Genomic DNA, 6,000 nt, shown 5'->3' on the forward strand with positions numbered 1-6,000 from the left:
TTTTTTATTTCCTCATGTTTTTTTTTGTATATATTTTTATTTGGCTAAGTCTCCTTCTAGGTAAGTTATTTAAAGTTAGATCCTCAATTTAACTTTATCTGTCGTCGACGCTCTGATTGGTCAGACCCGTCAACAAAGTGATTGGTCAAGCTTCACATGACACATGGCTATAAACACATTATAAACACATATCGATGACATAATGTATTCAAAGGCGCCGCTACCTTCACACAGGGTGTGATTTTTTAACTGCTTATAACTTATAGTTTTCCACTGCATTCTATTTCTATTGATGTAATGTACTTTATATAAAAAAGAAAGAGGAGAAAAAAAGTTATAATTTCAGGCTCAAAGATCTTTCATGGAATCTTGACTCCAGTTATAGCTCAGGTGGTGACAATATAAACACGGCATGCGTCATTTATGGCGAAGCCTCGTCTGCCGAGCCAGGTATTTATTGTGGCAGCATTCTTGTTCGCCGTAGAAATGGACAGGTCAGGCCTGAAGGCACCAGTAGAAAGTACCGCTGATGGTATAATGAAGGATATAAGTACCTTTCCCCTTGTAAAGCATTGCTAATATTACCCAATGCTTCTCGTTTACAATTTATCATTCATCAGTCAAATACACTGTCGCAGTGTCTTGACCTGTATGACAGGTTTTAACATTTCACTGTAAAATATATCCACTGACATATCTGTAAAGTGCCAGTACATGCTCATAATATCACTGCAGAAAAACTCAGTCTCTGCATTACATTACACGGGTCTACGTACGTACACCATATCTGGAGTGGTTTGTGCCACTGCTGTTATGTTGTGATAAAATAAACTGACTCATTGACTCATCTTGATATGAATAAGGGAGAAGCTTTTAGGATGGGGCACTATGCTCACAAAATGTTCACAAAGCCTCTTTATCTTCTGTTCACTGATCAAACTGGTTACAGAGGTAAAGTCTGAGCCCTAGATCTCTACAGTAATCCACCTCGTGCATGCGGGCGCAGAACAAAACAATGTCTGTACAGAGACAACGTAGACATAGAGGGATGGATGTAGCAGCAAGGGGGTTGTTTATAAACTCTGACTAGACGATTTGACAATTTGCTCCTATAACCTAACAACAAAAAGAGAGAAGATATGGAATGATGAAACATCAGATTATCGGATTAGAGATCCCTGAAAGGAACTGGAACAATTTATACGAAATGAAATTCAGAGTTGTTTACTATTAGGCAATCATGGACGAAATTAGAAAAAGCACCTGTATGTCACAATGGTATCTATCTTTCTACTGTACTGACTCATATTCAACGCCCATAGGAAACTGTGTGTGTGTACGTGTAGTTGCGTTTTTGGTGGTGACTGTGAAACCAAAACAGTGAAAACAGTGAGTTGCTATAGGGACGAACACTGTAACATATACATCAGATATAAAATCCAGACATCCAGACAATACACCCACAGTAAAGCACAAGGACATTTCCTATAATCCAGACCGTCCGGACGGACTACTTTCTAATAAGCTCTCAGTATTCTACGGTGTAATTAGCAGAAGACTTTCTGAAGAAACTCCTGTTGTGATTGTTCCAAACAAATGCGAATTAACCTCCTCCAGATAGGTTTCAGCGATAGGCCGAGTCATTTCGATGTTATGCGCTGCATAAACAAGACAAGCGCCGACCTTGTTTTGGATACAAGCTAAAGACAGATAGCAGCCAAGCCATCATTACACTCCCCCGTGCACACCAGACATTGCATAACGGCAATAACATGATAATATTCAGAGACTGGCCTTGGGACAGGTCGTGTGTTCTTATGTTATGAATATGTACAGTATATTAGGAGAGTGCAGTTTAAAAGCTTAACTGAGGTCAGACAGTACACGCTCATTGCTCACCTTGAAGTCGAAACTGCAAAGGCTGACTGCATCCCTGTTGTCTTTGTCTCTCCGCTTCCTCTTCTGTGAAGGGATGAATAGACAGGATTGTTAGTAGACATCAGACATGGAACTGTATTGAGGCATATTAACATATGTTTGACTGATTGAATCCTTTATTAGCATGTTTGACAACAGTACACGGTAGTGCAGTCAAGAACACTCTGCTAAGAGGATGACTCAAAAGCCCTGAGGTGCTTGTTTCCATTGTGGTCAATTGTACTCAATTCATCAGTGTTCAAACAGAAGTGAAGTACCCGGATTTGGTAATACACGTTGAAGAAAAGGCTAACATGTCTGGTCACTTTTGTGAAGTAGCCTAGTCTCGCAGACCCAGACTAGACCTCAATGAAGAGACAATTACCAGCCACTCCATTCCACAGCCTCCCTACTGGACGGACGGACTACTTTATTCAGCAATTGGCCTGTGGAGCCCCCTGCTCCACTCCATTGTAGCGATACAAAGACCACTGCGGGGGTCTTATTGGAAACAGGAAAGGGTTAATTAGGCAATGTGACACTTCAACACCTGCTTGTGGACAGAGTCATGGTCTGGCCAACTAGTGAAGGCTATAAACGTCTTGAGGATGAGGGGGAGAGGAATGGACCCTTGGGGGTCCATTCCTCTCTGTCATTACAGCCCATTATGAACACACAGGACGTCAAGACCTGATTGACCTGCACAGTGAAGAGGGCCAAAATGGACATAATGGTCATTGGTGGCTGACAAAGAATTAAGTTTTATTTGCTTGTTTGTTTGTCTTGTGAATGGGGGTGGCAATGATACAGGGCATTTCCTCTCAAATTTGCCAAACAAGTTTGTTTTCCCATCTTCTTACAACACAGTATACTTGTGAAACAATTGCTTCTGGTCAAAAGTTTGATCTGGAATCATTTAACATTTTCTTTTTATAAGGACAAATTTCAAGGTGTGTTTACTGGCATGCGAGAGGAACAATACCCACATGCACTTTCGACAAACATCAAAGAATCGCATAACAGCATTTTCTTGCTGCTACTCAAATGAAATTCTAATAAGCTGCTGACATTGATTTAGTGTTGCAGCAATCACATTTGGTGCATTCGTTTACTAACCGAGCGATTAACAGACGACACAATAGCAGGGCCGTTGTTGATGTTGCAGAAAACCAGAAGACATTAAAAGCGCTGTGTGAGTAATCACTGCACCATTACTTCAGCCTCTGTTCATGCTCTGTTCATGTAAATGGGTTTTTCCAACACTTTAATATAACATCAAAAGCCATTGCAATGTCAACAATACTGCTTCATCAAATAATACATTACACTGGTACATTAAAGATGTTTCACTTTGAGAAGATATTTTCACTTTCCAGCACTCACACCTCCAAATGAACTCATCATGAGTGGTTAATGACCCATAACAGCCACCTCAACCACCCAGCCTTTTTTTTCTGCCGCTCCATTCGCTTCCATTTGTTTGCTTTGATAACCTATTGCTAATATCACACCTATCTGCAAACTGCAGCATACATGGATCCCCATAATAATACTCCCCCCAGTGCCTAGGTTCATACATTTGAACTTTAATGTAATTTAGCACAACTTAACAAGGCTTTGTTAAATGAGCTTTAACAAGGGCATTGCTAGTTCACGGCACCAGACACACACACAGCTTTCTTTTGAAAGTTGATATCTATGTTAGAAGCTGATATTCAAAGTAGGTTACCAAAAATGGAGAGACTTAGAGAAAAGCCAGATCACCGGTGGTGATTGTGTGTCCATGGGGCAGCTGATTTCAGCAGCTCATTGTCCACAAACTCAGCTGTGCGTGCTAAGTGTCAATGCTCTTTCCAAGTAAAATATTGCTTTAAGCCTGTGCTCCTATACATGAGATAAAGAGACATTGAGTGCAATCTTTATATAAAAACAAAGTCAGGAGGGTGGGGGGGGGGGGGTCTTGTTCAAAAACCCCTCCATCAACAAGCTCTAAACCACACCAAGCAGAAACGTGTTCCAACAGCGGGGTGGGTTCATGTTGAGTACCCCGACTCAAAAAACAGTCACCTTTCCACTAATCTCAGCTCAGCAAATTGAAACGAAAACCTGATGGGTTCCCAGATTGCCTTTCCACTGACGACCAACAGAAACACAACCTGTAGCAGCTTTAGCCTAATCTAACAGCAACCAAAGAAAGTAAATTTCACCAAAGAGAGGTTATGCTTTACGAGCCTACATCTCAACTCACTTTGGGCAGGCAGAGGGTTACTGACAACTATTAGAGCAAGACCGATTAACCGGTTTGGTCGGCCATTATTTGAGTTCTTCGGTATTGGTAATTATGCAGTCGATGTGTAACCACTTTCAACCAGGCATTTTCGGCAGGCCGCTATACGCAAAATATTTCAAAAGTTTTCTCAAAAGTAGCAGACCTATGTGTCGTGAGCTTGTAGATCGGCTATATTTGATGTTGATGTTCTAATACGTTTTTCAAATTGATTAGAATACATTTAGCACTTTTGGACAAAATATCGGTCAAAACATGGGAAATCGGCAGTCTAGGACTCTCCAAAATCAGGATCAACATCGGACCCAAAAATCAGGCATCAGTCGGGCTCCAGTAACTATGTAAGTGGATAGACAACAAGATACAAAGAGAGATACACAGGAGTCAGACATGATGAAATGGTCCACCTACGCAACACAAAGGCTTTGACAGGTCTGGAGAAGGAACTTTGGCAGTTTTGCTGACTGAGAGTCTGGAATGGATGTTGTTTTTTCACCGCCTCTTGCTGCTGCAGCGGCCTACACAAATTATACCGTTTCATATTACAATGACATCATGGGCCGAACGTTCAAACAAACCCCACTCTCAACTGAGAATTATGTTAATAGGCTCTATGCACAGCAGCCATATTGTAAAGAAATTGGGCCTCTTCCTTACTTACTTCACAGGTGTTACCAATGGCACTAATGAAGGCTCTGTTCCATTTCGTGTAGCACAGTGGTTCTCAATCGTTTTTATTTCAAGGACCCCAATAACTCTGAGAGTGTACAAATGGAACCAAATGGACCTTTATACACACCCATAAGGGTCTATTTGGAACCCCCTCAAGGAACCATGAGGGTCCCTGGACCACACTTTGAGACCCACTGGTGTAGCAAAGTTTTTTCCAGTGAGCCAACATGCACAATATCAGCACCCTGACTCTGTTTGACCAGAATGGAACACAACCTTCATTATAGTATCATTGGTAACACCTGTGAAGGAAGTAAGGAAGAGGCCCAATTTCTTTACAATATGGCTGCTGTGCCTATTTTAATTTTATTTTAATCCTGGTGGAGTGTGGATTGGACCCAGGTGAAACTAGCCAAGAAATGCTTAACACACTGGCCTAAGTGTCAGCTGAAAAGGAAGGCAAATATTTACTGGGAGAGAGAAAGGTGGAGGGAGAGAGATGGAGAGAGAGAAACAGAGAGATGTTCAGTGTGTGGGACGGGGTAGGGATGGGCAATACATCAATTTCATATCGATATCGTGAAATGAGACTAGATATTGTCTGGGATATCATATCGTGATATGATACGGCATAAGTGTTGTCTTTCGTTTTTAATTGATTGAATTGATTGAATATTTTATTAGGCAAAAAAATTAAAACAGCACAGTTACATTTAAAATACTTTGTCTAACAGGTTCCGTTCATAGAAGTCCTTGCGGACTTGTTTCTAATGAGGGCCTTGGTATTCAATTCATATACGAATTCAATCACTGTTAAGCCTTATCTTATACTTTCAGAAATTGACAAAAGTAACACAAATAGCCACTTTGCGATGAGTTGTGAGCTTGTTGTTTAACTGATATTTTCTAAACAAATAAGATTTTTTTTGTGTCTATGTCCACACTCCAGAAACCTGGTTAGTCTATCATTCTTTCTTAATTCAACTCAAAGGGACTTTATTGGCATGGGAAGATATCTGCTCTGTTTGCATGTAGAGTAGTTCTATAGAGATCAGCATGATTGACAGTGTCTCTCTCTCTCTTTCTCTTTCTCTCTCTCTCTCTGAGTCACATGCTAATGGCAC

This window comes from Gymnoscopelus microlampas (genome assembly GCF_963454915.1).
Source record: "Gymnoscopelus microlampas genome assembly, chromosome: 23".
Classification (NCBI taxonomy): Eukaryota; Metazoa; Chordata; class Actinopteri; order Myctophiformes; family Myctophidae; genus Gymnoscopelus; species Gymnoscopelus microlampas.